This window comes from Balaenoptera acutorostrata, chromosome 3 (genome assembly GCF_949987535.1).
Source record: "Balaenoptera acutorostrata chromosome 3, mBalAcu1.1, whole genome shotgun sequence".
NCBI lineage: Eukaryota > Metazoa > Chordata > Mammalia > Artiodactyla > Balaenopteridae > Balaenoptera > Balaenoptera acutorostrata.
In genome coordinates, this window is record NC_080066.1 from 164,996,332 (window position 1) to 165,023,635 (window position 27,304).

Consider the following 27,304-nt stretch of genomic DNA (forward strand, 5'->3'; position numbering starts at 1 on the left):
ACTGGATTTAAATAGGAAAGTAAAGATCATCACATGAAAAATGATACCTTAGCTGGTGACAACAGGTACATCCCAGCTGGACTAACTGGGCTTTAAAAGTGTAACTCCGTAATTCAGAGGCAGTGGGACACAGGATAACTAAATCAGGGCTCCGCAGAGACCTGTCTTCCTGTCAGAACCAAGGACTAGAACTTGGCCTAATAGCTGTTTGGTTTTAACACCAAAAGCAATGCCTCTCCTCTCGGTTCTTTCCCATCCAAGTTTTATTTATGAATTATACCTGATGCAAACTTGCCTTCCCCTCAGCCCCAGGGGCAGATGTTCCCAGATTTCATTCAGCAGGGCAAACTTCAGGGTTAAGACACCCATGATTTAGCATTTATACACTTAAGTCTGCTGAAATCCGCATGCCTCCAAATTTGCTAATGGGATAAGGTGGGGTGTGGCAAGCACAGGATTATGAGCCAGGAAACCAGGGGTTCTCTTTTATTCTGCCCCCAGATGGAGGTCTTCTGGGGTGTGTTAGCTCCCTTTCTGAAAAAAGCCATAGTTTTATCATCTGCAAAAGAAGTCGTAACAGTAAATGCCTCACCTTGTCTGGCTGACTCTTACACTTTTAGATCTAGACTCAAGATAGATTAATGACCAGAAATCTGAACAAGGAGAGAGAAAATCTGTTCTCTAGTCTCTTGATACTCAAAATGTGTCCTGGTTCAGCAGCAGTGACATTGCCCGGGGGGTTGTTAGAAATACAGCATCTCACCGCCACGTCCATCAACCACTGCCCCCAGCCCCTCCACCATCACAGACACTATAGCAGAAACCGCAAGACCCCCAGGTGATTACATTGCACATTAAAATCTGAGCAGCACTGCATTCATCTCAGCTCTCCTTCTGGCTAACTAAGAATTTTGAAGTTATATAGACCTTTAAGATTCCATTCTTAATTTTAGAAATGAGCCCTCATCGTCTGTGTTGCCAACCAGACCTTATTCTAATGAGATAATGTATATGAAACCCCTGCAAAAACTGCAAAGGGCTAGGCTGATGCAGAGTATTATTGAAGTTTTCTAAAGAAAATGAACTATAATATTTGATGAGATTATTTCTGAGATTCAGATATGAGCTCACCAATTGTAATGAGGTCCCATAACCTAGAACTGACATCTTCACCTGCTCCAAAATTTGAAAAACCCCTATAAATAAGCTCACTCTCCTCCGATTCTTACATCAGTCTGGATCTCCTATCTCTTGAGTTCCAGAATCATATATTAGACTGTCTATTGGACGCCCATCATGTTTTCCCAAACTTCCTCAAACTCCGCACACTCGCATTGGCACCTGTGCTCATCACGCCTTCAACCTGCTCCAGTCTCTTGCCTCCATAGATGGCCTGCCGTTTTACCCACTTGCTCAAGTCAAAAACCTGGGGTCATCCTTCAGTCCTCTCCATCTGTCCCCCAGCTCTCTATGGATCCAATCACGTTTCCTTTTGATCTACCTCCTAACATTGCTTGAACCTCTTCACTTCTCTTTATCCCTCTTGTTCCCATCCTAGTTCACAAGTTACTGTCTTCTCATTTCAAGGATGGCTATAACAGCCCGCTCCATGGGTCTGCCAGCCTTCAGTCTTAGCCCACAAGCCCACTCAAACATAGATCTGACACTGTTCCTGCTCTGCTAAAGCCCCTTCAATGGCTTCTCACTACTTGGACAAGATCTTGACTCCTACACATGACCCAGATGTCACTTCTCACCACGTTTTCTATTTACTCCTTCATCATGCTTGTATTACAGTCCAATGGAATCACTTGCAGTTCCACAAAATAAACCTGGCTCCCTCTTCCCTCTGCATCCTCTCCTGGGCTGCTCCCCATCCCGGCATCCTCTTCTCCCAAATCTTCACCTGGCCCAATACTGCACAACGTTCAGAATTTAGCTCAACCCTCCCCTCTTACACAATCCCTTTTCTAACTCTTCCTCCCCCATCTAACTTAATTTTAACACATGTTCTTTCTGGCTTCAGCCCTTGATTCTCCAAAGCACAGCATCAGAAGGAGACAGAATAGGTTAAAAGTGTAGGCTATGGGGTCAGACTGCCTGCCTCCAAATATTGGCTCTGCCCTTCACCAGCTATGTGAATTCAAGCAAGTTCCACCACTGCTGGGTGCCTCAGTTTCCCTATATATAAATTCAGGACAATGACAAGAGTGTCCTCTGCAGAGAGTGATTGTGAGGATGGAATGAAGTCATAGACACAAAATACTCAGATTGGTGCTTGGCACATAGGAATAGTATCCATTTTATTAAACTCAATGAATATTATCCATTTTATTAAACTTTTCTTTTTTATTGTTGCCTTCCTCATGAAAGCCCATGCTCTTGGAGATCTGGAACTTGAGCAGAGAGAGGGACCAGAGCCAGACCTGTTCTCATTTCTACCCTGGAACTACTGTCTCTGTGACAGTGGACAAGTTTCTTAACTTTTCTGAACCTCAATTTCCTCAACTGTATGAGGGTGCAGAAATAGCACTTACCCCATAGACTCATGAGAATAAATTAAGTAGAGCACTTAGAGCCTCATCTGGAATTTCATAAGAGCTTAATGGAGAAAAATTAGCTGTTAGTATTGCTTTAATGGTTGTTGGTAGTTTTTTGTTTTTTGTTTTTTGTTTTTGTATCCTTGATGTCTGATAAAATACCTAATAGATGCTTAATAAAATCCACTGAATGGATATGAGCAAATGAATTAGCCAACCCATGGGATTAAGTCTAAAATGGACTTACCTTTGGTAGGTTCACCTTCCTGTCTTCTCCAGTCCCATCTGCAGTGGACAGTAGCCAATTGCTGAGTCTGAAGCTGTATTTCACTGCTTCAATCCACAGTGAAGTTGACAGCACTTGTCCCTCAGGAATCAGACGTGAAGATAAAATAACTGATTCCTGGATCCCTGGACATGGCTGACTCCTGTGAGACCAAGGCCAGCATGTAATCCCTAGTCTCCGTAAGGACGCCATGTCTTACATTTTTCTTTTTAAAGAAGCATCAGCAAAGTGAATTACCACATCCACGAAGCTTTACAGTCTGTCTTGTGAAAATAAACTCAAGGAGGCCTTGAAAATCTACTTGGAAAGCTGGGAGAATGAACCCCTCTACAGGAAGATGGTGCTGTCATCCACCCGGCGCAGCAGCCATTTCTGTTACCAAGTCCAAGTTCATACTGCTCACTGCACATCAGGCCAATAAATGGACAGATGGGTTGCTGGGGCCAGGAATAGCGACTTTATTCAGAAAGCCAGCAGACCCAGCAGATGGTGAACTAGTGTCCCAAAGAACCATCTTCCTCGGGTTTGGAAGCTAGTTTCTTTCATAGAACAAAGAGGGGGGGAGTGAGGAGGTAAAGTACAAAGGTGATAAGTTGTTGCAAATATTTCCTCATTCTGGCCAGATTCCAGAGGGGATGTGTTAATTTCTTCTTTCCTGCAGCCATTCATAGGTGGGCCTTGTCAGGATGTTTCCTGTGAGCTAAACAAAGGTATTTTAGCTTAATGGTCAGGCATGGGAGGCAGGGCAGGGTTCCTGGAGATGGGCCATTACGTGTACTCAAAGCTACAGGCAACATTCTTTTAGTGATTAGCTTGTAGCAAAAGCAATAGAATACAAAGATTCAAGTAAAAGAAATAGACCCAGTATGGAGTCAGATTTGTTCTTCTCTATTACAATTCCACATGTGGGTACCTCCAAAGGAAAAATCTAGGAATTTGTCTTAACACTGCTCTGTGTGTGTGTGTGTGTGTGTGTGTGTGTGTGTGTGTGTTGTGAGAATGGAGAAGGAAAAGAGTCAATGGACAGCTCACTCCCAGTGGGATGTGTATTTTCTTCTTTCTACTTTTCTGCACTTTTGTTTCCTGCAACGTAAATGCGTTAAATAAGTGGGGAACATTTTCAGTTTCACTAGCGCACCAAGCTCGTTCCCACCCCGTGGTCTCTGTGAATGATGTGATACCGTCTGGAAAGTTCTCACCACCCACCCATTACCTCAGAGCGGCCTCCCCAGCCCTTCCTCCTGTAACTTAGCACTGTCATGTTCTTGCCTCACACCCTTCATTTGCCTTCACAAGTGGCTCACAATTTACATATAATTGTAATTGTCATTATTGCTGTGCTTACATATGTCTTCCTCACAGGACTGTAAGTTCTGAGAGGCTGGGAGCCGCCAGTTGTCTTTCCCTGTGTGTACCACAGGCCCTGGCACAGCATCACAGTGTGTGAATGAATGAATGAACAGGCCCACGTACCTGCTGCATCTATCTTAAAGAACACAGGTGTCGGGCTTCCCAGGTGGCGCAGTGGTTGAGAATCTGCCTGCCAATGCAGGGGACACGGGTTCGAGCCCTGGTCTGGGAAGATCCCACATGCCGTGGAGCAACTGGGCCCGTGAGCCACAACTACTGAGCCTGCGCATCTGGAGCCTGTGCTCCGCAACAAGAGAGGCCGCGATAGTGAGAGGCCCGCGCACCGCGATGAAGAGTGGCCCCCACTTGCCGCAACTAGAGAAAGCCCTCGCACAGAAACGAAGACCCAACACAGCCAAAAATAAAGAAATAAATTAATTAAAAAAAAAAAAAAAAGAACACAGGTGTCCATTACAGGCACCGTTGGTATGGCCATCAAGACACAGAAAGCACCTGGGTCTGAGGAGGGCCAGGCAAGCCTTCATGGAGGAGGTCATATAGGAAACAGGACTGTAGATGGGTCCAGGGATTCCACAGATTGTGTGGCACTAAAACTGGGGTTTGAGAGCAGTTGGCCAGTGAGAGGTAGAGTAGATTTAGCAGATAAGGTCAGTGTCCCTTACCTTGTCATTACGGTGCACGCTGCCCAACTCCCACCTGCCCAAGTACCTGCCTCTTTTTGCCTCAGGGCTCTTTCTGGGTACCAGCTCTGCCTATACACACAAGGCAGTGTATGGGAAAGTGATGCCCAACCTTCAATCAATGGCTGATGGGAGTTGGTTGGAAATATCCCAGCCCCCTGACTCTTGGTGAGGCAAGGCTGAGAGGTTTGCTCTCTACTGGTTCTCAGATTCGCTCAGCAGGGCTAAGCACCGGAGTGTTGCTCTCTGCCCTGATGCTAAGGAGGAGGCTGTGCCTTCTCTGGGCCAAGCGTTGTCTACGCTGCTACAGGTATACAAAAGCATAAGACACAGGCACTGCTACCAAAGAACCCCAAATTAGTCAGGGTGATGGACACATCAACAGGTCATTATAAATGCGATACAGGGTAGCAAGGGCAATGATGAAGTTGTGTCCAAAAGGCTTGAATTCCCAGTGGGTCGCAGGAAGCATAGGATGCTGAAACACTAGGATCCTCAAACTCATGGTGGGCACTTTACACCTGGCATCCTCATTCCCAAATGCACAAATTGCCCGGTACTGTTCCCCACCGATAATGAGACTAGGATAGGGAAAGAATGCTTGGTGAGAATTTGAAAAATTGCTACTCTTAAAACCTCACAAAACTCCCTGGGGCATGAGAGGTTCTTTTCAGGAGAAGAGAAGGACACAAGTTTTATGCTATACAATGTAAACTATCCAACTTAGCTCTCTTGTCTACCCCATTGAGACAGCTGGTAATATGCTTTCTCAGAATCAAGGCATTTGACTCGTCTTGAAATTGCAGTTCTGTGATCAGAAATCTTTAGGGTATATAAAAGGTTTTGGGGGTTCAAAAACTCAGTGACAAAATCTAATTTGATATTGAACAAATTAAATTTCTATTGAGCCGTTTTGAAAGAAAGAAATAGTATTGTAACCCACAGCTGCACATAGCATAAGCTCTCCATAAATACAACCCAAAGGGATTTTCTTCATGATTCGAACATCGTGAAGTGCTTCTAAAGATATTTCAACATGTAGTAATTATTTCTAGATTTCATTAAGTTTCTGGCCTCCAATTTTTGTTCTCCCTTTATAGTGTTTGTCACAAAATATGAAGGAGGCTAAGGACATAAAGTGGAATGGAGCATGGGAAGTGTGTTAGCTGTCTAAGGCTGCTGTAACAAAGTACCATAAGCTGAGTGGCCTAAACAACAAAAATGTATTCTCACAGTTCTGGAGGTTAAAATTCAAGACTGGTGTCTGAAGGATAGGTTACTTCTGAGGCTATAAGGGAGAATCTGTTCGCTGCCTCTGCCTTAGCTTCTAGAAGTTTGCCGGCAACATTTGACATTCCTTGGCATGTAAAAGCATCACTCTGATCTCTGTCTTCATGTTCAGTGGGGTTTCTCCCTGTTTGCACGTCTGTCTCCAAATTTCCCTTTTTATAAGGACACCAGTCCTATGGATTAGAGCCTACTCTAATGACCTCATTTTAACTTGATTACCTCTGTAAAGACCCTATGTCCAGGTAAGGTTACGCTCTCAGGTACTGGGGTTAGGACTTCAACATATGAAGTTTAGGGAGACACGACTCAACCCATAGCAGAAGCAAACATTTATTGAGAATCTCCTCCATAGAAGACCTGGTTCTAGTTACATTACTCACTTTATTTTTGCAATACTCTTTGAAATGCATTTCATTGTTACCATTTTGTAGTTTGATTCCTTCATTCCTTTAACAAATATTTTTTAAGTATCTGCTCATACCAGGAACTCTGTGGTTGAGAGAGAGTTGTCTCTACGATTTGCAATAGATTTTCATTTTTGGTCCCTATTCCTTAATGTACACTCTTATTAGTTAAAAGAAAAAAGAAAAAGGTCAAACGCAAATCGGAACATAAAACTTTTCTCAAGATTAACATCGTCAAATATATAAATTGCATATCAAATCAAATATTTATATGGCACCTTAAAGGGCTCTCGCGCTATAAAACACAATGATAATAGAGTAGATGTAATAATTATTAAATCCTATTTGACTTTTCATTTATTAGAAATAAACCTGATCTATGCTCAAAATGTGTGCACTGGGGTAGAATGCTTGCAAAGAACCACTCATATTTTTATTTAGAAATAAAACATGAAAGTTATCTATACTGTACTTGAGTTTCTTAGCATGAAATTTAATAATTCCAAATGTCAGTTGGTCAAAGTTATTTAGGTCTTTTTTGATGCTGGAACATATAGCTCTACTTCAGCAAACATTTTAACATGCATTAGTTCTCAACATAAAACAAAATGAATGTCATTTCAAAACTGAGTCATTGACAAATCACTTGTCTACAAACATAATGACCACTAACATAAACTGCATACATTATTTCTTACATGGCAAAATGTGTTCAAGTTTTTGTAATTTGATAGTTTATAATTTACTATATAATAAACTATAATTTAATAATTATATAATATATTTAAAGGTTTTTCTTTAAATGAACGGAATAATACAATATTAACATACTGAGCTGAAATAAGTTTTTTAGTTAAAATTACTCATCATAAACCATCCAAAATTATGGGGGGGGGGAACTGATGGGTAGGGTAGAGATTCAAGAGTTTTTATACCACTTTGAAACTGTTAGTGAGTCCAAAATAGTCTGAGAACTATAAAGGAAAGAAAAATCATTTTCTAAACGCTAACTGGAAAAATCAGCCTTCGTTAAAAGTCTTCACAAGCTTCCCATTCCCTACAGGTGAAGTGCAACCTCCTTGACAAGATGAAGGAGCTTGGTGTTCATGATCTTTCCCAGTTTTCTCCATCTCTCACTCCTCTCCCACCACACACACACACACACACAACCTCCCGTTACTTCAACCCATTTCTACTCTTTGAACTGAGCATGCTGAGGTTTTTCACACCTCTGTGTTTCATGGCAAGATATTCTCTTTGTTCGAAAACCCTCATATTCCTCATCTGCCTTTGAAATGCCCCAAACCCCACTCAGGCTTGACCTTCTCTGTTAAGCTTCTATGCATCCTCTCTCTCTCCCAATCCCCAGTAAATGTATCCTTTCCTCCTCCTCCAGTCAAACTCTGTGCCAGTCCCATAAAGGATTCTATGGATGCAGCTGCCCTCTACTGTGTGTCAACGCTTACCTCTCCCTGTTGTCTGGGACTCCTTGAGGGCAGAAACTAAAGTCATTTGCTAGCAGATGCTTGTATGATTGACTGAATGAATGGATGCATAAATAACCAATTGAATGTGCCTCAGCTCCCTCATCTGGAAAGGAGGAATATCTTCCTGTCAAACCACATGTGGCAATACCCTCCTGTGGCGGGTATTCACAGGAATGGCCACATTCCTCGTATAAAACACAGTCCCTGTCAGACAATGATTACTTGACGTACCTGACTACTGATGTCCAATCTGAATGTTTTTGTAAGAAAAATTTTGCTTGCCCCAGATTTTATTCCAATCTGCAAATGCTTTGAAATTCTCACAGTGAGACTACTTCCCATGCAATCATCCATAAATGTTTTAGGGGGCAGTTACTATAAGCCCTGAGTATCCTGGGTGCTGGGGATACAGTGTTCCCTGCCTCACAGAGATTGTAGTCCAGATGAAGTTAAAAAAAAAAAAAAAAACACGTCCTTACCCACAGGTTTATTTCTCTGACTTCATTTCTCAAAGTACAGTTTTTTTCTGTCTTTGTCTGTTTTTTAAGTTTCCTAATCAGAGCCAAATTATCAGTAATGTGTTGCATGGTGGGTGATTTGTAGTATATTATGAACATCTGGTATTGTGTGCTAAATCTCAAATATTTCAGATTTTACTGACCAAACTCATGGTTATATAGTACTCTTTGTTCTGTTCAACATTTGAGTTTCTTTGAAGAATGGCACCAACAAAATTCCAAATTAAAAAATAAAATGGGACATTTAAATAGCTGATAAAGTAAAATATGCTTTTTAAATTTCTTTTCATTGGTTTCTTTATCCATTTGCACCATGGAAATGTTAGTGGTATGAAATAGACTATATATTTAAAAAATCTCTTAAATGGGCTCTCTCACAGATTAGATATATACCAATGTCTCCAGTAGCATTTTATATAGATATTTAATATAAATGGCTGGGTCCTCAAGGCTGATGATTTTTTCATTTGTTTCTAATGAGAAAAATGTGCTTAACATTTCACTGCACTAAAGCCCAGAGTTTTACAAAGTCTGATTAAATGATTCAGTTACAGTGAAATAGACTAAAGGGGCAGACCAAAATCTTCTGAATCAGCCTCCAGGTATCTAATATGAGACTTGGCAGATTGTTTCAACTCAATGTGAAGCCATTCCAATTCTCAGCAAGTATGTTCAATCTGTACTAGATATTATAAAGCACATGTCTAATAATTACCCATGTGTTAAAATCCTGGGATTTTGTTTCACCAATGGAAGAGATAATTCTTACATAATATCAATCCCAGTCTCTCTGAATGAAAGGATCTGTCAATCAAACATCTAGATAGTAAAGACAAACTGCTGGGGCAGGGAAGCAAAAATTTCCACATAAATCCATAATTAAATTGAATCTAGAAACAAGCTTCAAATTTTCTCTCCTCATATAACTGTCTACTGTTGTATATATTCTAATTAGTGTCTTACTATGTCTTTAACATTAGAAAAACAGGGAGCAAGGGTGATAGCTCATTTTTCAAATATTGGCTATTTTTCAATAGCCTTAAATAGTTATCTAATTGGTGAGATTACTTCTATGGATGAAAGGTAGGCTATAAATAAAAATAATGAAGACTTTGTGGTAATTACAGGGGCTTGTGTTGGTACACATTTCTTTTCCTTCCCCTGAAATACATGGTGCAATTATTTATACATGAAGTCAAAGAAATGGTTATTAAACCTTTACTAAAGAGGTTGGAGATGGGTTATTCTCCCACTAAAAAGTTTAATGGTTTTTAAACCAAACAACCTTTAAAGTGTGGTGACAAATTGGTCGACTAATGAGACTCAGTAAGATGACTAATAGGCTGGTAACAAATGGTGTGTCCCACCAGCCTCAAATGAATAACTCTTTAGATGTAAACACCTTTCATCCTGAAGAAATCATTTTTAAATGAGACTTTTATACACACATGCTTTCATTGATTGAGTTCCTATTATATGCCCAGCATGGTTACCAAGGGTGGAGAGAATGAATTATGTACTTTGTCTTTGTACTCTATACCTTGTTTGAGAGATAAAACATCATTGGTAAACTCAGTGAGGGCATGCAAACTGTGTGATAAAGCAAGAATGGTCATCAGAGAAGAGGGAAGTAAAAGTGGAGTGTTGGTGACAGCCTTGTAAGAAAAGTGATTTTTTAATTTGAAATGAAAAAATGGGCATAATCTTGGAGAAAATTAAATGCATATTCCAGATGGGGAAAGAAATGAGAAAATCCTGTGCTCTAAATGAGTTCAGTGTGTTTGAAGAAGATAAAGGGGAGGAGGAGATAATTCATAGGGGGAGTAGAATATAGTAAAGCTGAATAGGTACGGTGACATCAAATTACAGAGGACTTTAAATGACAAGCCTATTTCTAATTGTTTTCTTTTCTTTCTTTCTTTCTTTTTTTTTTTTTTTGCTTCAATTATACAATTTTCCAGGAAAAAAAAAAAAGAGCCCACTGATTCAACGATTAACCTGTATGACCATGAATAAAGACTTCACTATATCTGGGTCTCCAGGCTCATTACGTACACATTGATCTACTGGCCTAAAGGCCCTTTAATATCTCTATCTTCTAGAAGAGTCTATGATCTTAAAATTCAAAGAGGCCTACTAATAAAACATGATAGTAAAAGGACATTGGAGCCAACACAATGCAGATACTCACACATCAACTTGATCTGGAAGAAGTTACTTACAACGCAAAAAAAGGGTGGAACTATATAGGGGTTACACATAATTTATTTCCCTTCCAAGGCTCCATGGCTCTCTCTCACTGTCTACCAAACACTGACTCTTATTCTATGCCAGAAATCATGCTAGTCACTTGATGTGAAGTCAATGCTATATTCATTTTCGATATAAGTAAACCAAGGCTCAGAGAGAATAACACCAAAGCTGTGCAACTAGTGAGAGGTCAACCTGTCATTTAAATCCAAATAAATTCCATTTAAAAGCTTACTTATTACATACATATCCTTTAAAAATTTCTTTAGTGAAGAAGGTCTGCAGAAGTTAAACTTCTCAGGTTTATTTTTTTTAACCTAAAAATTCCTATATTGTGCCATGTTCTTAGCAGATTTTCTGGGTCCACAATTCCAGGTCGACAGCTATTTTTTTCTTACAACTATAAGGCATTTGTATTCTTCTGGTTTTCATGTTGCTGTTGAAGAGACTGTTATCAATGGAATTTTCTGTAGTTCTTTCTTTTTGTGTGATAGTCTCTGTTTTGAGTCTTCCGATGTTTCACTACATTATATAGTCATGAATTTCTTTTTGTTTATTCTGTGTGGTTAATATCACGCTTCTGAAACATTAATGCTTCAATTATCACCTCATCCAAATTCCCAATTTTCACATTCTGGAAATCTGATTTGAAGTATTGTAAACTTTTTCAAGATATCCTTCATGACTCTTAGTCTCTTTATCTTATTTTTCCATTCCCTAGTCTTCCTGTGTTGCAGTCTGGATAATTTCTTTAATCATTAATATCCTCTTAATCTGTACTAAACTGCTTCCTTCATTCACTGAGTTTTACACTTCAATGATTATATTTTTGATGTCTAAAATTCTAATTAATTCTCTTTCAAACCTCCTTGGTAAATTTTAAATAGATTTTGGGTACTTTATTTCTTTATATGTAATAAATTTAAATTTATTTAGATTTTAAAATGTTATGTCTTCACAGATTTCATGCATAGTTATTTCATATATTTGAATATTTTGAAAGTTGAAATGCTGTTAATTTTTTTACTTCTGTCAGCTGTAACCCATGGTAGGCTGTTTCCTTATGTGTTTGGTAAATTTTGATAGTAGATTCATAATATATTGAACTTAACTTATGGAGATATGTAGGGTCTAATTGGGGATGCTCTTCACTAGAAATAGTGATATTTTCTTCTGCCAAAGGCCAAATAATGTTCATTGACCCAGGCCATATTAACTTCTTAGATGATCTTAGTTTAATTTGGATATATCAGATTTTTTACTTGTTCTCAGACCCAAGACTTAGTCATTTGATCTTGATTACCAAAGAGATATTTCTCTGTCCCACAGACCAGTGGTGTTCATTTACTGTCTTCTCCTCTTAGAAGTTCGTTTCACCACTTTTCCCCTCTTAGACTCACCTTTTTGGAGACATTGTTGACTCTCTCACCCTCCACATTTGGTCAGCTGCCAAATATTATTGGTATTTCCTCCATTGTAGGTTTTTCATTTGTCTTTTCCTTTCTAGAACCTGTGCCCCTCTTGCCACCCATATTTTCATCCATAACACTCTGAACTTCCTCAAGGAAAAGCTTCTACTTGGTTGTCTTAATGTCACTTATCCCTCTCTTTATCATCACTGACACAACACTACTAAATCACACTTCCTGAAACACTTATTTGTGAATTTATTGCTTAAAAGCTTTGAATTTATCACAGTCAACTATAGTAGGCTTCAGCAGAGTTTTATTGGAATAAAGCATCACTTTTTCATTTACATATTTTCTATGACTGCTTTCTCACTACAACAACAAAATTGAGTGGTTACAATAGAGATTGCATGGTCCTCGAACCCTAAAATAGTTATTATACTTTAAGAAAAGGTTTTCTGGTTATTGAACTACAGAAAGAAATCCAAATCCTTATCTTGCTATTCAAGGATCCCAAGTACCTTTTCAATTTTTTCTCTTAGCATTCTCCTAAAAGAACCAACAGCTCAGTAAAATTATTTTTTTAACTAGGCACATTCAATTCTAGGCCTTCTATTTGGAATGTTCTTTCTCACCCCTCTTCTATCCTATCTATTTATCTAATATGTTTATGTACTCCAGGGCCCCACTTACCTACATATCCCCCCACAAAGGTTTTTCCCAGACATCTCAGCCCATAGCTTCATTAACTGAAGCTCATAAACTATTGTCTCAAAATATTAGTCTATACTGACATTTTCCTTCTGATGTACATGTCCCATTTCTCCAACAAGACTGTAGGTTATAACCTCAAATATTTTGAATGTTCAGCACCTAGGACAGTGCCTGAAACTTGGCACAGTAGAAATGCTGAGGGTGAGGAGAGGAGACAGAGCTGGGTTTAAAGCTATCTCTATCACATACTGGTTTGAACAAGGTTCTTAGTCTAACAGCCTCAGCTTCCTAATCTGTAAAATACATAAAAAATCATATTGCTTTGCTTCTTCCCTTCTCATCACACTGTCTTTACTTTACTTATTCAATGCCTGTCATCCACTCAAGATAGTAAGCTCAACGAGGGAGGATCCACAACTGACTTATTCACTGAAGTACCCTCAACTCTTCACACAGAACCTGGAAACATTTGTTCAATGAATGAATTAAAGTGTCCACCTTAAAAGGTTTTCAACAAATGTTTGTCCTCTTCCACATTTCCCTTTTACTTTCCCTACAATATATAATACGAACTCAATAACCATGGTGACTTCATACAGATTAGGATGCCAGAAACAGCTGATATACAAATTATTTGTTAGGAAACAAATTAATAAAAATATAAGGCAAAGAAAGTTGAATGCATTACATTTGTGAAGATCATGTACTTATTTCAGAGTCTACAGAAGACAGAGTAATCTTGTTTAAAATTTTTTAAAGTGCCCTAACTCTGGAAGTCATGAAAACTGCATATTTGACCTGAAAAAATAACTGGAGTTTCATAAATTCTTAATATGGAAAGAAAAAAAACACAAAGTGATGCCTAGGACTTTCCAATCAGGTTTCCTTGGGTTATTTCCCTGTAGTCATTCTTTTCTGGTGCTGGATTCTTACATAACAAAAAAGGCATGAGAATGTACCCCATGTTTGCTTTCTCTTTGTTCCTATCAGACATTTGAGTGTCAAATGCAAATTATAAAATTAGGTGGGAAGACAGCTGTGCTCGCCAATATACAACAAAAAAACAAATTATCCTAAAAAAGAAATTAGGAAAACAATTACATTTACAATAGCATCAGAAAGAATAAAACACTTAGGAATAAATTTAACCAAGAAGGTGAAAAATCTATATGACATTGATGAAAGAAGACACAAATAAATGGAAAACTACCCTATACTCATGGATCAGGAAAATTAATATTGTTAAAATGTCCATATTATCCAAAGTGATCACAGATTCAATGCAATCCCTATAAAAATTCCAATGGCATTTTTCACAGAAATAGAAAAAATAACTCTAAAATTCATATGGAACCACAAAAGACCCTGAATAGCCAAAATAATCTTGAGAAAGAACAGGCTGAAGGCATCACTCTTCCTGGTTTCAAATTATATTACAACGCTATAGTAATCAAAACATCATGGTACACATAAAAAAACAGACTCATAGACCAATGGAACAGAATAGAAAACCCAGTAATAAACCTATACATATGGTTAACTAATATTCAACAAGGGTGCCAGTAATACACAATGGGGAAAAGATAGTCTCCTCAATAAATGATGTTGGGAAAACCAGATATTCACATGTGAAATAAGGAAATTGGATCTTTACCTTACACCATACACAAAACTCATCTCAAAATGGATCAAAGACTTAAATGTAAGACCTTAAACTATAAAACACCCAGAAGAAAACAGGGAAAAACTTCTTGACATTGGTCTTGGCAAAATTGTTTGGGCATGACACCAAAAACACAGGCAACAAAAGCAAAAATATTCAAGTGGGACTATATCAAACTAAAAAGTTTCTGCACAACAAAGGAAACAATCAACAAAATGAAGAGATTAACTATGGAATAGTAGAAAATATTTGCAAGGCATATATCTGATAAGAGGTTAATATATAAGGAACTCATACAACTCAATAGCAAAAAATAAATAAATAATAACTTGATTTTTAAAATGGGCAAAAGACCTGAATTAACATTTTTTCCAAGGAAAGCATACATATGGTCAACAAGTATATGAAAAGGGGCTCAAGATCACTAATCATCAGGGAAATGCAAATCAAAATCACAGTGAGATATCACCTTATACCTGTTAGGATGGTTATTATTTAAAACCAACAACAAAAAAAAAGATAACAAGTGTTGGTAAGGATGTGGAGAAAAGAGAACCCTGGTACACTGTTGGTGGAAATGTAAATTGGTACAGCCACTATGGAAAACAAAGTTTTCTCAAAATTTTTAAAATAAATCTACTATGTGATCCAACTATTCCACTTCTGGGTATTTATTCAAAGGAATTAAAGTCACGATCTTGAAGAGATTCTTGCACTCCCATATTTACTGCAGCATTTTTCAAGATAACAAAGATATGGAAACAACCCAGATGCCCATCAACATATGAATGGATAAATAAAATGTGGTATATACATACAATAGAATATTATTCAGCCTTATAAAAGAAGGAAATCCTACCATTTGCAACATACGGATGAACCTGGAGGCTATTATGCTAAATTACATAAGCAACACAGAAAGACAAATATTGATCTCACTTATATGTGGAATTTAAAATTGTCTAATTCATGGAAGCAGAGAGTAGAGTTAATAGGAGCTGAAGAGAGGTGGAAATAGGGAAATGTTGATCAAGGAGTACAAATTTTCAGTTACACAAGAGGAATAAGTTTTGAAGATCTAATCTATGGCATGGTGACTAAAGGTAACAACACTGTACTGTATACTTGAAATTTACCAAGAGAGTAGATGCTAAGTGTTCTCACAACATACACACAAAAGTAACTATATGAGATGATGGATATTTTGATTAACTTGATTGTAGTGATTTTTTCACAGTGTATATATATATATCAAAGCATGAAGTTACACACCTTAAATATATAACAACCAACAAAGAAACAAATAAATAGTAGGGCTTTAGTAGAAGTGACTGGTTAAGAGGTCCAATTCAACATTAAAGAAACATCATACCAGAGGTCAAATGCCAAAGACCTCATCCTAAGTTTAGAACTTAATGGGCATAACAGTGGGTTAAGTCATCTACTATCTCTGATTTCTTCACCTAATGTTTTGTATGATCTCTGATGTTTCTTCTAGCACCAGACATATCCATGAGTCTTTATGAATGCCTGAGACAATTTGGATTCAAGAGTCATATTCGCCTTATTTTTCTTTCAAAAACACTTCCTTTTTCCTTCACCAAGAAGTCAGGAAACATTTTTCAGTAGAGAAAATCCAAGAGTGCAATGACTTGCTTCCAGACAGATTTATTGAAGATGGAGAATCCCAAACACACAGCAGCATCAAGAAAATCAATGCAAGACACTTCTAAGGGTTTTAAGAAACAATCTTTTCCTCCTGTATTTAGGTAGGAGGAATTTGTAAAATTCTGTGTGCTAATAATGTTGAACAATGAAGCAAATCCCCCTTCAGGTGACTTTTTTCCCTAATTTTCTACATGTTTTTACAGCCAACCAATCTCCTATGGTCATTTTATCCAGTGATAGATTCTTCCCCTGACTCTTTTTTCAGCAACTTATTCCGGATTCCCAAATGTTCAATGCATTGTGGCCACAGCTGCCTTTTGTAACCCTTTTCCTGATTTGAAGACTTGGCAGCAGTTCTTGGGCATTATTTAAAGTAAACCAAGTAATATTATTCATAAATGCCTATAATTGCCTCGCTTCCCCCCTTCTCCCACTCTTCACATGATGATATTGGAGCTAGGATGCAGAGGAAGTCAGGTGAAGTGCAAAATAATTTATTATACTTTAAAATTCCTCAAAGAACATTTTATCTCAGCTTTCCTCCCACACACATTGTATACACACCACTGCCCTGTGGGTCACTTCAGACACTCGAAGCCAAGTCAGACAAAACATATATTACCCGTAAATTATCTCTATAAACCATGTGAATCAGTTAGCACAAAGGCCAAGGGCACATCCAGTGAAAAGGCTGAGCCCTGTGATTAATGAATTGGAGAAACCAGAGGCAAATAAAGTAGACAATTTTAATGAACCTCTGACCCACCTCTAAAATGTGTGAGGAAGGAGCATGCAGGCTTTGAAGGAAAGCAGGAGCAAGATGTACAGGAAGGGAAGGCATTTTAAGGATCCAACATTCAGCAAGGTAAAGACAATTAGAAGCAAAACTAATTTTATCCTTGAAGGCATAAATTATAAAGGTTCTAACCCAAATGTCCACCCATTATCAAGTACATCTAAAGTATAGATGACCTCAGAAAAACAACAGTTCAAATCTTAATTGATTGCTGTCTCTATTAACTGACAAACGAAGTCCAATGTATGCAAAGCGCCCTCTCTCTATCCATCCAGGTGTGTCTGTATCCCAGGGCATATTTTAAATGTTTTCACAAAATAAATCTAATACTAGATTTAATATGCCACTGCTTTATCACATCCAATTATGACCCTCTTGTCTCATCTGCTACTTACCTGCCCCGTCTTTTCCTGTCAGTGGTCACCACCACCCCACTAGCTACCACTGCCAACTGGTGTTCTTCCACACCACCCAGTAGGACTTGGCATTTTCCTGCCAGTGACTGTCCCTGGCCCCTTGGCTTGCAACCTCCTGAAGTTGGCTGCTGCTTATCTACCACTGATTCATTTATTCATTCAACCAACGTTTGGACCTACTGTGTTCCAACCATTGTCTAGGTACTTAGAATACAGTGGCAAACGAGTCAGATTGCTCTTAAGTTCTGGTGAGGTAAGAAGACTTTAAAAGCAAATAAAAAGTAAACAAGATAATTTCAACAATTGTTAAGTATGACAAAGAAAATAAATCATGATACTGTGATGTCCTTACATGGCTGAGCAGCAACACAGAAAGAGCTTGGTTCCTGACACTGACCCAGCCCTCCCACTGTGACCACCTTTCATCAGAGGTTCAACATGGCCATTTCCACTTTAATACCTGCATCCCTTTCTAGTCAGCAGAAAAGAGAACAGAGAAAGTTAAAGGGCAGGGCTCCTACCTTTAAAGACACATCCTCAAAGTTGCATATCCCACTTATCTTTATATTCTACTGTCCAGAATTTAGTCATCTGAGTGCATATAACTGCAAGGGAAGCTGAAATGTAGTCTGTATTCCAGTAGGTCACATGCCTAGCTAAGAATTTGGAGTTCAATTACTCTAGAGGAAAGGGGTTAATAGGTTGGAGCAAGTAACCATCTGACACTTACGTAGGCAAATTTATTACTCTCCTTTGACAAATGAGGAAACTACAGGGGAAAAAGAGAGAAAGAGAGAGAAATGACTCGCCCAAAGTTACACAGCTAATATGAGGCAGAGCCAGGATTTGAACCTAAGAAATCTGGGTCTCTCTTTGGCATATTGGGATAAATACATTTAAATAAATGAAGAAAAGGAAAGAGAGGAGGTTGAGTGCCTTAGTAAAGAGGAAAGGGACACCAATGGTGACTTCCTTAATTCGTGTAGCTTCAATTTAGGAGAACTATGTTAAGATTTAAGAAAGAAAAGTCTAATTCTGAGGGTGACAGTCACATACCCCTCTTCTTTGAAGATTCACCTGCCACATGAAAAGACCAAAGATGTGAACAAGATTAAGGTTGACAAAGAAGATAGAATGCAGTCTTCAAAGTCATTTGGGTACAGAAAGAGGAGGATATATGGAGAGTGGCAATTTAGCATCGCTAATTATCCAATTCTCCTCAGCATTAAAAATGAGAAAACTAGATGCGGGAGGGAGGAGATATGGGAACGTGTGTATATGTGTAGCTGATTCACGTTGTTATAAAGCAGAAAATAACACACCACTGTGAAGCAATTATACTTCAATAAAGATGTTTAAAATAAATAAATAAATAAATAAAATAAAATAAAATAAAATAAAATAAATGAGAAAACTAACTCTTAGCTGATCCACGAGGATCTCACCTGCTTTCTCAGTGTACTAAACAGCAAACAGAAAAGCAGATGGAACAAAGAGGGCAGAAGTTTGCCTTCAAACAAACTCACCCAGAAATAATTCTAAATTCTCACAACCGCTAATAATTTTTCCAAATTATGTTTATGTTTTGCAGAAATGAGAGAGCTCAAGAGACTCCCGATTCAGAAGTGTTTATCAATTTTCCTTCTTTGATCAGTGCAAGGCTTGCCATTTTTCAAGAATGCAAGTGCATCAAGATGTTCAATCAAGGATGCTGGACTGTAATTCCCAGGGCTCCAGGGGGAGGTAGGGGGAGGCGGGTGTGGGGAGCACAGACTCTGTGTGGTGGTGTGAGTGCAAAGGCTGTGGGGAAGAGGCACGTGAAAGGCAGTCACAATATAACCTCTCATTTCTCTCTTTACCATGCAAGTCTTCCTTATAGCTACAAAATTAAGGAGGTGTTCTCAGTGATTTCTCCTGGAAGCTAGCAAGGGCCTGATGGCAGAGTTGACAGGACTGAAACAACCCTCCAGAATACAAGGGAGCCATGAAGACACGAACTCAGGAATTTGCACAGATTCACGGGAAGTCGTGGTCTTGTAACTTTTGCATAGTTTCCAACCAAGAGTTTCTAAACCTCTGAGGCATAGAAAATACCCAAGTGATTTGTGGATTGCATCAGAAAGCAAAGCACAAGGTCTATACTGATAATGAACTCAGATACTTTGACACTTGGGCACTACGGTGAATTAGTTAAGTAAGTTAGTAACTGCTAGACACTGTGTTAATAATGAAGAGAGGTTACAGGAGGAAGCAGTAAGCAGATGAAAAGGAAGAAAACTAATATTGTTCACAACCAATAGACCAAGCTGTGTGCATCCTATATTTTCTCTCATTTAATTCTCACAACAACCCCTCTGAGGTAAGTTGTGTCCCAATGCAGAAATGTTGAAACTGAAACTCAAAGGATATAAGCATCTTTCCAAGAGTCACCTTGCTTGGGATGGAGGAGCTGCATGAGGAAGAGTAAATTTTGGCTTTTGACTCAAGGTTCCAACAGATCCTTGGAAACTCTCACTTACTCACCAAAGCCCATGGCAGACACCAGAGGTCAGACATTCATTCCAAATGATCAAGTCTCCATAATGATGCCATAAATCAGAACAGTAGGATCCAGCTCACTCATAAATTGTCTTGCTTCCAGCCAACTCAAGAAGATTCAATCTTCTGGCACTAAAAATTTGAAGAAGGTGCTCAAACTCAATTGATACCTACCAGATTGGCTTCACCTGGTTCTTTCAAAAGGGAATAAAATGTCAAGGCAAAGTAAAGTGTTTAGAGCAGCTGCAGGGTTGTGGCATCAAATCATCCATGGAGTTCTTTCAGAACACACAAGTTCAGACCTTCCCTGCTGGAAATACTGATTCATTAGGCTTGCGGTAGGGCCAGGAAATATGCATTTATAAAAAGCTTCACACGGGATGTATCGTACATTTCACTGTGATTCTGATGTAAGCAACACAGTTGAGCCCTACTGCATTAGTACAAACTAAGTGGCCGGGAAAGGCATCCACATTAATGAAAAATCAGTTTAAAATATTTGTAATAAAATTTAGCTATATTACCATGGAGGTTGGTAAGAATGGGGACTAGGGTGCAAGATTTCCTTGCTAACTGCCAATAGACCAAAGGAAGTTTTGAGAGCAACCCCTGTGTATGTTTTAGTTCCTAGATAAGTAATAGTGCTCCTTATAAGACTATCTCAGAAGAGGGAACGTCAGCAAATGTGATTTCCTCCCTTGCTGCTAAGCTCTTAAGTCTATACTGATAATGAACTCAAGTACTTTGACACTTGGGCACTACGGTGAATTAGTTAAGCAAGTTAGTAACTGCTAGACACTGTGTTAATAATGACGAGAGGTTATAGGACCAGCACTCCTTTGGCTGTGGCTCATCACCTGGAACAGCTCCTGGAGTTCATGGCTGCACAATGACACCCCCCCCCCCCGCAAAGACATGTAGTCAGTGATGCTTCATGATCAGCTGGCTGGTTCTCCACTCCCATTGCCCAGCCCCATTTCTGTATCCTCTTAAACTCGAAAACTACCACATCATCACATAAATCTTACATGGTGATTTGATGCCAAACCTTCCACACGTATATTCCAAAACCCTGGAAAGACACATAAGAGAAACACCCATAGAAAAATTTATTATTATTATCATTATCATTAAATCGAGTGTTTACTGTACAGAAGGTAATTTAGTTGCTTTATGTCCATTAAACTCATTTAATAATCACAGTAACCTATGAGGTAAGACGACATGCAGAGGGCAGCAGGTGCCAGGTTTGCCAGGAAGGTGGAGAGACCCTAATCTTATTCCAGGGGATGGGGGAAATGGCAGCCGTGCCTGCTAAAGAAGATCCCAGCTTCTTTGTCTTTGTTCATTAGTGGCACCGACTTCATGCCAAAGTGTCACTTTATGACTGGGGAATTGAGCCTTCTCTTCCCATTCATCATTTCATTTCATCTTGCATTTTCATAAGATATTCCTATCTAAAAGCCTAACTATAGTATCTTTAAAGGATTCTCAGGCATCATTAGCATGTAAGTAAATTATCATCCTTCAATCCTGCATCTTTGTTCAGTCAACAATTTCTGGTTAGAGAGTAAGGAGAAACACCTTCTCAGAGCTTTACCTTCGTTATTTTAAATATAAATTATTAATTATGGAGTAAGTAATATTAAAAGCACTTAGCACAGCCATGGAGATGACAAATCCACCAGACACACTCCTAAAGACAACTACCAATAAACTCTGAGAATTAGTTACTTCACAAGTTCTTTTCTTTCTCATGGAGGAGAAACTGAATGAGGTTTAAGATCATAAAATAAAAGGGTCAGCTGGTTCTCCTTTGAGGTAACAGACATATTTCAAATATTTTCTCTACCCTGTCTATCAATATATGATTTGGAGGAAAACCCAACTTGTCATATCAGAGGAGAAACTGAACTACTAACAGCTCACTTGAAGGATGCCTGCCCTCTATACCAATCTAGATCTGCCCCACTCTTAAGAGAAGTTATGTCTTCAGTACGGACATCAAGAAAAAAGAAAGAGGAAAGAGGAGGGTAGATGGGGAGAAAAGAGGAGAAGAAAAAGATGAAGGGGAATAAAAAGAGAAAGACAAGGAGGAAGAAGAAGGGGGAAGAATTGACTTTTACAAGTGCTCACCATTGAAACCCTGACAGCCTGTCTCCAGTTTGAACCATTATCTGGGAATATACAATTATTTTATCTAGTTTAAAACTGTGGGACAAACTATGGAAGTAAACAAATGACTCTATACTTCATTTGTGTTAAGACAGATGACCATTGTCAGGGAAGTTGACAGTATGAACTATTTAAAGCATTTTTCTGACAATACACTGAAGGACCAATTACTCCTTGATATGACACTACTGATTTGAACTTGTCAGTTTGATGGCAAACCATTTTTTTCTGTTTGCATTTTTGCTTTCTTGACAGATAAAATCTAGTTCTGGAACTTCTGTAAACAAGGTAATGCATGAGGTAAGCACTATCTCCTTGCCATTAATACCACTCTGTGTTTTTACTTCTTATTTTAAAGGATGAGCTCTCTGAGAGAACATGCTTCAGAAATGACTGGTAATATACACTGAAAAGAGACATTAACAATCAAACATTTTTCTTACAGTGGATGAAATAAAACATAAATATCACATAACTAGACTTGCCATCTTTGTTTCCCAAGTACATCTTTCCTGCTTTAATGTAGGTGAAAGGAGAGTAAAAAGTTTGGAGAATATTGTATTTTTATTATATAAACATATATATAAATACATATGTATGTTTCTCTATAGACATATTTTATATAAATACACACATGTATATATATACACATATACACACATATACATGTGTATATATATACATGTGTGCCTAAATATGTGTCTGTGTGTGTAATAATAAACTAATAAGTAAATATTTATTTTTAGAGCATTTTTTAAAGGAGAAATATATCTCTTTTTTAAACTTTTATGGGAGTATAGTTGCGTTACAATGTGTTAGCTTCTGCTGTACAGCAAAGTGAATCAGATATACATATACATATATCCCCTCTTTCTTGGATTTCCTTCCCATTTAGGTCACCACAGAGCACTGAGTAGAGTTCCCTGTGTTATACAGTAGGTTCCCATTAGTTATCTATTTTATACATAGTAGCCTATATACGTCAATCCCAATCTCCCAATTCATTCCACCCTCTCTTCCCCCCTTGGTATCCATACGTTTGTGGATACCATCTCTACATCTGTGTCTCTATTTCTGCTTTGCAAATAAGTTCATCTGTACCATTTTTCTAGATTCCACATACAAGCGATATCATATGACGTTTGTTTTTCTCTTTCTGACTTACTTCACTCTGTATGACCATCTCTAGGCCCATCCACGTCTCTGCAAATGGCACAATTTTGTTCCTTTTTATGGCTGAATAGTATTCCATTGTATATATATGTACCACATCTTCTTTATCCATTCCTCAGTTGATGGACATTTAGGTTGCTTCCATGTCCTGGCTATTGTAAATAGTGCTGCAATGAACACAGGGATGCACGTATCTTTTTGAATTATGGTTTTCTCTGGGTATATGCCCAGGAGTAGGATTTTGGTCCTCCTCATCTTTATTTGATTTTTAGTCATATATATATATATATATATACATATATATATATATATATATATGTATATATATATATATATATATATATATATGAAGAGATTTCTGTGTATATAGAAGGAGATTTGTTTTAAGGAATTGGCTCATGCAGTTATGGAGGCTGACATGATCCACAGGCTGAGTCAACAAGCTAGATACCCAGGAGGGCCAATGATGTGGTCCTGTCTAAGTCTGAAAGTCAAAGAACCAGAGGACCCAATAGTATACAGTTCCAGCCCAAAGGCCAGCAGGCTTCAGGCTCAGGAAGAGCTGATGTTTCAGTTCAAGTCAAAAGGCAGGAAAAAGTTTATGTCCCAGTTTGAAGGCAGTTAGGCAAGAGGAATTCTATCTTCCTCTGAGGAGGGTCTTTTTGGTTTATTCAGACCTTCACCTGCTAGGATAAGGCCCACATGGGGGAGAGCTATTTGCTTTACTCAACCCATCTATTCGAATGTTAACCTCATCCAAAACTCCCTTACAGAACACCCAAAATAACTGAATATCTGGGCACCCACAAGCCCAGTCAAGTTGACAGATAAAATTAACCATCATATTCCTAAATCTCAGTTTTTTAATCTGTAATACAGAAATTAATATGAATACCAACTTCATAAAGTTGCTGAGTGGGATACATTTTTTTAAAAATGTAAAACAGTTAGTCAAACGGATGTAACATGGTGAGATCCCAATGATTGTTGGTTGGAGTCAGAGCCAAGAATAGTGATTTTCAAGGTGGGCCCTGACATGGAGTACCCCAAGCCCCCCAGGGAAGAATCGATTCTGTCCTTTGCTGGCTATGTGATACTGAGCAAGGAACTAAATCTGCCCCTGTCTCAGTTTCCTCAACTGTAAAATGCAATGATAGCAACTTCCTTACAGGGTATGGTGAGGATTAATTAAACTGATGCTTCTCCATCAATCCAGCACAATGCTGGCAGTTAGAGCAATTGCATATTGGGTAATGTTATCACAAATGCAAATATACCTTACTTCTACAAAGAGATTTTAATTTCCTCCTTATTTAAATCAAGAAAGCAGCTACTTTTATTATCACAATTTTACAGAAGAGAAAACAGAATGGGAGTGACTGAGAGCCTTGCCGGGGATCATTCAGTGTGAGAATTCCTTCCAGATCTCGCTCAACTGCTCTCTTATTCCCCCAGCAGGTTGATTTCTTCCACAGATGATTAGCAATGTTCAAAACAGCTGAGTCCTAAACATATCATTTTTGAAAATCCAGGTATTTACTCAGGGTGATTGGCTGAAAACAATGTGCTTTATAACTCTAGATTAGGGGAAATATGACAAAGATGGTGTGGATCATAACAGTCTTTTCACCCCTTACCTTTCTCTCTCTCTCACACACACACACAAGAACACACCACCCCACCTGGCAAAGGTAGCTCTTTTTCTTTACATGTTATTTAGCACTGACTACATTAGGTACTTTACTGAGCACTTTACATACATTATCTTGTTTAGTCCTCGTAGCATACTGTGATTTAGGAACTGTTATTATTCCCTCTTTAAAAATGAAGAAATGAGGTTTAGGAAGTTTGTCTGAGGTCACAAGTGTAAATCCAGAAAGCGCACCCAGCCATGCTGTCCCCAGAATGCTTTTCCCAGGCAGCCAATTCATTTATTCAATTCATTCAACACAAGTTTATTGAGCACTTACTATGTTGCAGCATCAGGCCCAGTGTTGGGTGTACAGAGGGGAATGGAAGAAGCAATGCCCTGACTGTCATGGAGGTTACCCTGTAGTGCATGCATTCTCTACAGGGCCAGTGTCACCCCCTGTGGGTTGAAAAATGGCTCTTGGGGCAAAATAAACAAAATCTTACTCTTTTTATGTACATAGCACACATATACATACAGAACATAAACAGATGGATAGCATATTTGTGGTGGCAGGTGATTAGGAAAAAATGCTGACAAAGGCTCCTTAGAGGGTGATGATAAAAAACAGGTTGAGAAATGCTGTGTTAATGTGAGATGCAGCTATTAAAAAATAATTACACCAATAAATATATGATTACGAACTGTCACATACACTATGAAGCAAAGGAAAAACGTATTATAAAAGTGAATTTTTTAAAAAAGAGAGATCTTACTGTGTTCAGGTCAGGGAAAGCATTTCTGCATAAATGACATTTAAGCTGAAACCCAAAAGATGAAGAGTTTTCCAGGGTAAGAGCAGCACATGTGAACACCTTGGGGTGTACATTAGTCAGAGTTCCCCAGAGAAACAGAACTAACAAGATTAACAGGTGTGTGTGTGTGTGTGTGTGTGTGTGTGTGTGTGTGTGTGTGTACAGAAAAAGAGAGAGAGAGATGGATTTTAAGGAATTGGCCCATTCAACTGTGAAGCCTTAGTGAATCTGAGATCTGCAGGGCATTATAGCAGGCTACAGACCCAGGGAAGAATCAATGTTGCAGCTCAAATCTGAAGGTAGCCTGCTGGCAGAATTCCTTCTTGCTCAGGGGAGGTCAGACTTTGCTCTGTTTAAGGCCTTCAACTGATTGGATGAGGCCCACCCACATTATGAAGGGTAATCTCTTTTACTCAAAGTCCACTGATTGAAATGTTAATCTCATCAAGAAAATATCCAAACAGAAACATCCAGAATAATATTTGACCAAATATCTAGGCACCATGGCCCAGTCAGGTTGACACAAAAAATTGATCATTGCATTCAGTCTCCACATTTTGAAGGATGGAAAGAAAGCAATTTGGTTGAAGGAGGAGCTAGGAGGAACATGGTGCAGCATGAGATGCAAAGGTAGCAGAGGTGATTGAACAGGGCTCTGGAGCCATAATGAGGGCTAGAACCATAGCTTACAAGTGACGAAAACCACTGAAGGATTACATGGAGGAGGGAGACCTGATTCACATCGTTGTCACTGTAACAGTCACTGTTATTAAGAACCATTGATGTCAAATGACAATAGGAGATGTGAGAGAGGAGGCTGAGCCTCCAGGGCAGAATTTGTGATGATCTGGACTAGAATAATAGACTTGGTGGAGAGAAATGCTTGGATTCCATGTATATTTGGGGACAGACTTGTTGGGATTTGTTGATAGATTGGGCGTGTGAGTGAGGCAGAAAGAATCAAAGTTTATCCCCATATTCTTGGAATACTTCAAGAATCCCTGGAACATCACTCTCTCAGTAAATCTTTCCCTGACTCCACCAACACCTAGTTATGCATCTCTTGCAACACTTGTCTGTATTTTTATATGTCTTTCTCCTGTCTGTCTTCCCAACTGGTTTATTACTGCCGCAGCTTATCTACCTTTGTATAATTGGTTAGCACTGACACAGATTCTCATTAACTGCCAAATGAATGTGTGACAGTGGAAAGTAGACAGAATTAGGAATCCTAATTCCATCTTTAACCTTTAACAGGGACCTAGCAATCATCTAACTTTTAGCTTGCCATCACTGAGTTTCAGTTTCTTCTTTCATTGGAAAAATTATTTCTTGTTCTGTGTACCTTTTGTGGCTGCGGTATCACATAAAATAATACATGTGAAATGTGCAAAAAGAAGTACCACTGTGTAGAAAAAAATCAATATTTCAGCATTTTAAAAATAAACCAACATTATGGATACATACCAATCTTTCATTTC